Source organism: Prionailurus bengalensis, chromosome B4 (assembly GCF_016509475.1).
Source record: "Prionailurus bengalensis isolate Pbe53 chromosome B4, Fcat_Pben_1.1_paternal_pri, whole genome shotgun sequence".
Taxonomy (NCBI): domain Eukaryota; kingdom Metazoa; phylum Chordata; class Mammalia; order Carnivora; family Felidae; genus Prionailurus; species Prionailurus bengalensis.
Window position 1 is genome coordinate 70,379,077 of NC_057358.1, and position 8,835 is coordinate 70,387,911.

Genomic DNA, 8,835 nt, shown 5'->3' on the forward strand with positions numbered 1-8,835 from the left:
CAGAATATATATCATCTCTGGAATAAAAGATGCATAAAATTTCTTCCACTTCTGCATTCGGTGAATTAGTTTGTACCCTTTTATGGATTCTACCTGAGGAAAAAGCGGGCACATGCAGCAAGTGATGATACAATGTTTAGGGGAGAAATGAAATCCCTTTGAGCCTTGGGTGGTAAAGAAGCAATCCAGGATCTACCAACAATTCAATATTCTATTTATCCCATGTTGTCCATAATGGTTTGGGTGCTACAGATGCCTGTAATAATGTGCAATTAACATATAGAGATAGGACCCCCATCCCAGTTCTAATGTCCAGATTAATTGGCTGTCCTAGAAGGAAAATCAGCAGATCTATGAAGCATATATCTAATATTATCAAAGACTTGATTTCAGGAAACTAATAATGGATATTAGTTTCTTCCAGTGAGAAACAAATTGTATTATTTAAATACAACCGTCTCTGTAACATGTTGCATTCAAAGTTTCAGAAACTTATTCCCGCACAATTTTACTCCCACCTCTTTCTCCCAGATGCAGATGTAATTCATGTAGAAGCAGACATTAAAATAAGTCACTCAGGGCAGACATGCTTTCATTTACATAATGTTCTTTGAGGGGGAAAGTATTAAATCAATTTTAACCTGTTTGGGCCTGTATCCAAATAATGCGCAAGCCTGTTTAAGGAGAATCAGTTTTGATATTTGTAAAAGAGATCATATGAAATGCATTACTCAATTAAGTAAAGGAATTTATACTTTATTATAGAATATTGTACCATCTGCCGGATGAATATAACTAATTAAATTTGACTTGGTATGTGGTTTTAACAAACAGTTGAAAAATGAAAATTCGACAATGAATTCTTCAGCAGCACCTGAAACGATAGATACCCACTGGGAAAGACTGCATCCAGCCCTGCTCAGGTTGCAAACAGACTTCCCATTGTCTGGTTGCAGTCTGCATAATGTTTGCATTAAAAAACAGGTCAGATTCAGTAACTACTCACAAGCAACACGGAAAAGAATGCAATGTGTGTCTGCTGTTGCCGAAGAACTAACAAGGTAACATCATGGAATAAAAAATGGCTGCAAAGCTTCCCTGGCCACAGAAAAGAGACGACTACTTTGCTCTGAAGTGTACTGCCAAAATCCCTGCTTAAAAAGAGGCTACCGGGGCGCCTGGGTGGCTCAGTCAGTTGAGCGTCTGACTTCGGCTCAGGTCATGATCTCACAGCCCGTGAGTTCGAGCCCCACGTCGGACTCTGTGCTGACGGCTCAGAGCCTGGAGCCCGTTTCAGATTCTGTGTCTCCATCCCTCTCTGAACCTCCCCCGTTCATGCTCTCTCTCTCTCTGTCTCAAAAATCAATAAAGGTTTAAAATTTTTTTAAAAAAAGAAAAAAAAGAGGCTACCGAAGCAAGGCTGGCCAATACCCATTGTTAGTAATACTGCAGTCAAGCTGAAATGCTACCGCGACAAATCAGGCTAGAGCCATGCTACTCTCCGGTCTTGGCCATGAGGCAGTCAAACCTAGCTGACTCTGTAGGTATCAGTTGTTATCTATCAAATGGCAATAATATTATGCTACCTTGTCAGGAGGGCTATTAGGGGAAGCAAAGAGCTTAGAAATTGCTTTATACCAAATGCTGCGTAAGTTTATTGATGGAGATGCTAAAATAACAAAATGATTAGTTAAAAGAGAAACATTTCTATCTGAAATGTGACCTCTCAGTGTGAACTACTGGCATCATGCTATTTGACTTTTTCACCCAGATGTTCTCATTCTTTGTTGACAAAGCCTTGGTATTCCCGCATCACTCAAACGCTTCATTAATTGAGCACCACAAGAGTGCTGGTGTTATATCTTTTATGGGAACTAAGTCTTTTGAATACTTAGTCATCATTTCTCTGGTAAAATTAATACATTCTCATATGAAAAAAATTTTTTTAATGTTTGTTTATTTTTGAGAGAGAGACAGAGCATGAGTAGGGGAGGAGCAGAGAGAGACAACACAGAATCCAAAGCAGGATCCAGGCTCTGAGCTGTCAGCACAGAGCCCCACATGGGGCTTGAACTCACGAACAGCAAGATCATGACCTGAGCTGAAGTTGAATGCTTAACCGACTGAGCCACCCAGGTGCCCCAATACAATCTCATATTTAAATGGTGTTGTGTCTTTTAAAAAAATAAAATAGCTATAGCATTTTCTTAAAGGAACATTTCAGAGCATTCCATTTGTTCAAACAGTTGAACAGTAGTCCTTAATAAGAAGAAGGAGATGGATGAGAACAGCTGACTCTGGGAGCCATCCACGTGAGACAATTGTGTCGAGAAGCTGATCTACAGAATTTGGGGATAAAAGCTTCTGAGTAGCATATGCTTCCACTTTGGGCTGAGGGTGTTTATGAAGCACTCAGCATCATCACTCTTTAGAAGAGAGTTGGGGTTGCACGGAAAAGAAAACAGAAGATTTGTCTGAGAAGCAGAAGGAGTTGACACCATTAGGGCCTCTGTGAGGAGACAGGTTTCTCAAGTTTCATTTGTGCAGGAGTTAGGGATCTGTGGGAAATGAACACTTTGGAATTAACTAGCTCACGCAAATACTGAACTTATTTTTCTGTAACTGTTTTCCCTGGTATGAAAATCATGGTCTTCTTGGGGCCCTACATAAGACAGCTGAATTTAAAGTAACCTGTTGACATATGGGAATGATAGGAACAAATTCCAAATTGAAATGAGCAGAAGGAACATATGAAATAAATCACTGGAAAGCTGAGCACGTGTAGGTAGAGGTGGCCCAATTAGACTTTAGAAAACCAAGAAAACACAGAATGAGATAAACGTTTGTGGTAGCAGTTGGGGAATACAGTTATTCTCCTGAGGTCAGAAGAAGCTTCAACAAACAAGCCTGAGCTATTGGATTTGAAGGTAGCTGTAACATGAATTCCATCCAGAAAAGCCATCAAGCCCTATTCCTTAATTACATATTTATTAAAGACATTTTACAGGATATCCCCAGTAAGCTGACCTGCCCATTTACAATATGTGTCCACTTAAGAATGGATTTATAAACATATATCATTTGCCAAGGTTCAAAATCTCCAACATCTTTTATAAATACATTATCCAGGCATTATTCACAAACCGGAACTATTGTCCTGGTGAGATGATTTCTGGCAGGTCTCTGTGGGATTTCCTGTTCTAATATTGTCTGAGGAGGTGCTGACCGCACATCAGTCAGGAAGCAAGGTGACGTGCACCTGTACTCATGGGGAAAAGCATCCTATCAACCCAGGGCACTGCGTCTATCTTTCGGTAGCCTGTCTCAGGTGGTGCTGGCCGGAGAAGAATCTTGTCTTACTTCTGAAGTTTCCTTTTAAAATTGTTTTGAGCCAATCCGTCAACAGGTGTATGATTTTTCTGCCAGATACAGCAATTAAGATATCAACTGCTATTTCCTTGACTGCAAAGGGGGAACAGGAGGCTAAGATGTACTCGTTGAGCTCAGTTTAGGTTAGAGGCAGCATCTGGGTTTCTGTAAGGAACTGCTTTTATCCAGTTTGGCAGTTGATTGGAATGAGAAATCGGCATCCAGTGACATTTTCAGGTCACAAGAAGGTAATGTGGAACAGAACCTTAGAAAGGGCTGTCATTAAGTCCCACTCTCCCTCAATGACTGGATATAGCCACTCCTCTCTCTGCTTAAGAAGTGGTTTTGAATTTAAATATTACACACTTCAGATTTTTTATTGGATTTTCAAAACTAGTTTCTCAGAGACAGAGTTTTGGTGTACATATTTAATTTCAGAAAAATATACACTGCTGTAGAGTTGATAGAATTTTGCTTTTTCATTTCTTAAGTTCATGTGATACGCCCATCTCAGGAAACTGAGGCATGAAAGTGTATTTAATTTTACAGTATCCCTACTCATCTTTCTAACTCCAGCTACAAGGTTTCTTAGTGCAGAATGGTTATGTGGTAGGATTATGTTGTAATCTCCTTCTGGTGTCCCTACACTCATTCCCGTCTTGGGTCCTAACTCACTGATTTCAAAAACCTATTCTGAATCAATTGTTTTAAGACTCGAAGCTGCCTTTAACCCCTGGCAACAGTAACATGTATTACTCAAATCTGATTAAAAAAAAGTATGATATTAGCATATTTTCAACATTCACTCCCCATATTCACCAAGTATGTTTTCATTTTAAAATGAAACAGCACTGATGGATCACTTCACTCATCTGTTCATAAACTCAACTCTTCATTGAGTGGCAAAAAAAAAAAAAAAAGAGAGAGAAAGAAAAAGAAAAATGTGGTAGTCAAGACCTCATTTTAAATCTCATTTCTGCCTTTTACCAGTTATGTGATCTGAGGCAGGATCCTCTAGCCAAAAGGACCTTTTGGAATCAGACATACCCCGGTTCTTAAAATTAATTGCATGGCCCTGGATAAATTACTTTAACTTCTCTGAGCCTCAGTTTCTTTACCTGTTAAAAAAAACAGAAGAATAAGCTGAGTACTTGGCACTGGGCTGAGCACAGAATGTACACATTACGTTGTGCTTATTATCAATATATAACTGTCATATGTTAATATATAACAGAAAGTATCTGTTGTGTCACGGTAGACGCAAGTTGGTTCCCTCCAGGATCTGCACCCCCCCCCCCCGCCCGCTCTGTGCTTCTGCGGGAAGCCACTCTATCTCCTAAGTCCAGACTCAGGAGGGAGGAAGCCCTGGGAAAGGCATGGCAGAGAAGGAACCTGCCCAGTGCTCCTCCTGACTGGCCTGTCTTCATGTCCCTTTTCAGTTTCAAAATAGCACATATTTCTTCCCCCCAAGCAGCTGTGTGGGGCACTCTGGATTGCGCAATCCAAGTCCTGTGTAAAGTAGGCCCTGCAGTCCCCAAAGATCATTCCCGTGGATTTGGCTGATTCTGAGGATTAGTATCAGCTTGTACAGATGTAGAAATTATTGGTGCTTCTTACTTGAAAGGAGCCAGGTGTCTGAAAAGCCAGCCACAAATAGTCATATGTAAACATACAAAATGAGAAGTTTGAAAGAAAAAAAGAAATGAGATTCTGATTTTTTTTTCCCCCTTTCTAAATGCTCTCTGCTTTGGAAGGTATTTAATTGAACAAAAAGGAAGCTTTTTGTATATGTATGTTATACGCGATACTTTCTTCTTAGTATTCAGTATTCTCCAGAAAGGGTGCTTTCTTTTTTCCCATTGTTTGTTTCTGGACCTTGGGTGTAGAGGCTTGAACTAACACAGTCCTTGGTTTATGGCTTTTACCATCAATTGACAAGAAAAGGTACTGATTTAATTGACTGATTGCCTTCTATCTCCTTTTCCAACATTCACTTGCTTCCCTCCACCCAGAGGCTACTATTCTGATATCATTCATATAAATTTTAGTTATATGCGTTCTTACAAAATATTGGCCTGCATTATTCATTTAAATTAATGAAAGTTTCTCCACTTATTATCTTTTATGTTACATGATAGAGATTACATGACGGAGGTTTCTGTGTTCTTTGTTAGATTAATGCCTAGATATTTTATATCTGCCTATTTGTTATCTAGAAATATAGTTTTTTGGTTGGTAGGAAGTTTAGAATCTCATTTTTTATTATATTTTCAATGTGTTGATATTTTATTCAGCCATTACCACAGTAACACTAAGTAACAACCTAAGTACCAACAAGATCAGTGACCATAATAAAGATTTTTTATTTTTGATTATATTTCAAATCGCTTCTTGCTGGTTATATTAGCTATTACTCCAGCAATGCAGTAAAGCAAGCCAATCCAAAACGCCGTGTTTTACAAAACATGTCTATTTCCCCTTGTCTGGTCTCTCATGTGTCTTCAGGTTAGTTAGAGCCGTGCAGGACTAGACTAAGAGGAGCTGATCTTGCCTGTGGGCTACAGATTGGATGCGGATCCACTATACATGTCTGTTCGTTCTCCTTGGAACAGTGGCTACCCAAGGAATATTCTTCTCTTGATGCCTAGCAGGAATGCAAGAGAACCAAACTGAACCATGCAAGCAAGTTGAAAGCTTTTGTTCTCATTCAGTCCACTAACAGGCCATTGGCCAAAGCAAATCACAGAGCCAATGCCAACATCACTTTGGAAGCAAGTATATTCTGCCATAATGGGGGCTGGAGGATGGTAGTGTCTAGTTATATGACAGAGGCTATGGATATACAATTGTTACATAATCTCTGTTGATGTAAATTATATCAATTTTTGTGAATTAAAAAAAATCCTTGCTGGATTCCCTTACCACTATTAGTTGTTGAAACTTGTGGGTTAAGGAAGGTAACTGTATTGTTTGTAAATGATGAAAGTTTAACGTCCTCCCTTTCAAAGCTTACACCTATTCTTTCTTTTCCTATACTATTAGCCAGGATCTACCCTGTGGAAGACTAGTGGTGATGGTGGGCAACCCTGTCATAATCCACATCTAACAGGGAATAAATATGTTTTCTCTATTAAGTATGTTTACTGCAGGTTTTTTTTGTCTGTAAGATTATCCAGTTAAGGAAGTCCCCCTCCATTCTTAGTTTTCTGAGTTTTAATCATGGTTCTTGAATTTTATCAATATTCTCTATGCATTGATTGACATAATTATATGGTTTTTGTCACTTGGTTGTTAATATGGTGAGTTACATTGGTAGTATTTCTGATGAACTCTCTTTGATTCCTATTTGAACTGTATTTATAAATACCTGAAAGATTCAGTTAATATTTTAAGGATTTTTTAATTGAGTACAATTGATACACAATGTTACATTAGTTTCAGGTGTACAACTTAGTGATTTGAAAACTTGATACACTATGCTCTGTTCACCATGTAGCTACTATTTGTCCCATTACATTGCTATTAGAGTATCATTGACTGTATTGTTTATGCTCTGCTTTCTTATTCATATGACTTATTCCATAACTGAAGGTTTGTATCTCTCTCTCCCCTTCTCCTATTTTGCTCAACCCCCATCCCTCTGGCAACCATCGGTTCTCTGTATTTATATTTCTGATCCTGCTTTTTGTTTTTTCACTTTTTTAAGATCCAATTTTTTAATGGAATCATATGGTATTTGTCTCTGATTTGTTTCACTTAGCATAATACCCTCTCTAGGTTCATCCATGTTGTCTCAAATGTCATGATCTCATACTTTTTATGTCTGTGTAATACTCTAGCATGTGTATATATGTATGTACCACATTTTTCTTCTCTGTTCATCCATTGATGGACACTTGTTACCTCTGTCTTTGCTATTGTAAATAATGCTGCAGTAAACATAGGAGTACAGATATGTGAGTTAGTGTTTTTGTTTTCTCTGGGTGAACACCCAATTCACCTGGGTGAATCTCCAGTAGAATGGAGATTCCTCCCATCAACAGTTTGCCTTCCTATCAACAGTGCAAGAGGATTCCTTTTCCTCCACATCCTCATCAATACCTGTTGTTCCTTGTGTTTTTGATTTTAGCCATTCTGAGAGGTATGAAGTGATATCTCATTGTGGTTTTGAGTTGCATTTCCTGATGATGAGTGATGTTGAACATGTTTTCATGTGTCAGCCATCTGTATGTCTTCTTTGGAAAAATGTCTATTTAAGTCCTTTGCCCATTTTGTAATCAGATTTTTTTTTTTTGGTGTTGAGTTACAGAAGTGCTTTATATATTTTGGATATTAGTCCCTTATCAGATTTATCATTTGCAAACAACTTCTGCCATTCAGTAGGTTGTCTTTTATGTTGTTGACAGTTGCCTTTGCTGTGCAAAGGCTTTTTATTTTGATGTAGTCCCAATAGTTTGAGTTTGCTTTTGTTTCCTTTACCTTAGGAGACTTATTTAGAAAAATGCTGCTACATCTAACAACAAATAAATTACTGCCTGTGTACTCTCCTAGGATTTTTACAGTTTTATGTCTCATGTTTAGGTATGTTATCCATTTTGAGCTTATTTTTGTATTTTGTGTTAGAAAATAAGCCAATTTCATTCTTTTACATGTAGCTGCCCAGTTTTTCCAGCACCATCTGCTGAAAAGTCCCTTTTTCACCATTGTATATTCTTGCCTCCTTTGTCATAGATTAACCATATAAATATGAGTTTATTTCTGGGGGTTCTTTTCTGTTCTCTTGATCTATGTATCTGTTTTTTTATGCCAGTACCACATACTGTTTTGATTACTACAGCTTTGTAGTATATGTTGAAATCTGGAATTGTGATACCTCCAGCTTTGTTCTTCTTTGTCAGGACTGCTTTGGGGTCTTCTGAGGTTCCATATAAATTTTAGTATTATTTAAAGCTGCCCTCTCCAGTGCAGCAGCAGTGCATCAGTCTCATAATCTGAAGGTCCTGAGACCTTCTGATTGTTCTAATTCTGTGAAAAATGCTGTTGGTATTTTGATAGGGATTGCATTGAGTCTGTAGAGCACTTTGAGTAATGTGGACATTTGCCAATATCATTTGTCCACTCCATGAGCATGGAATATCTTTTCACTTGTTAGTGTCATCTCCAACTTCTTCCATCAGTGTTTTATAGTTTTCAGAGTACAGATCTGCTACCTCTTTGGTCAAGTTTATTCCTAAGTCATTTATGTCCATAAATGAAATTACCCTTCATTTTCTACTACTTTTATTGTTTTTATCCCATTGTATAGGATTATTCTAATCTGATCAAATGAGCTAGATAGGCTTCACTCTTTTCTTCTGAAATAACTTTTACAAAATAGGACGAAGTCTTCTTTACAAGTTTTGCTGGAAAATACCTACAAAACTATCTGGGACTGAGGCTTTTTGGAAGTAGGTTTTTGACTGCTGT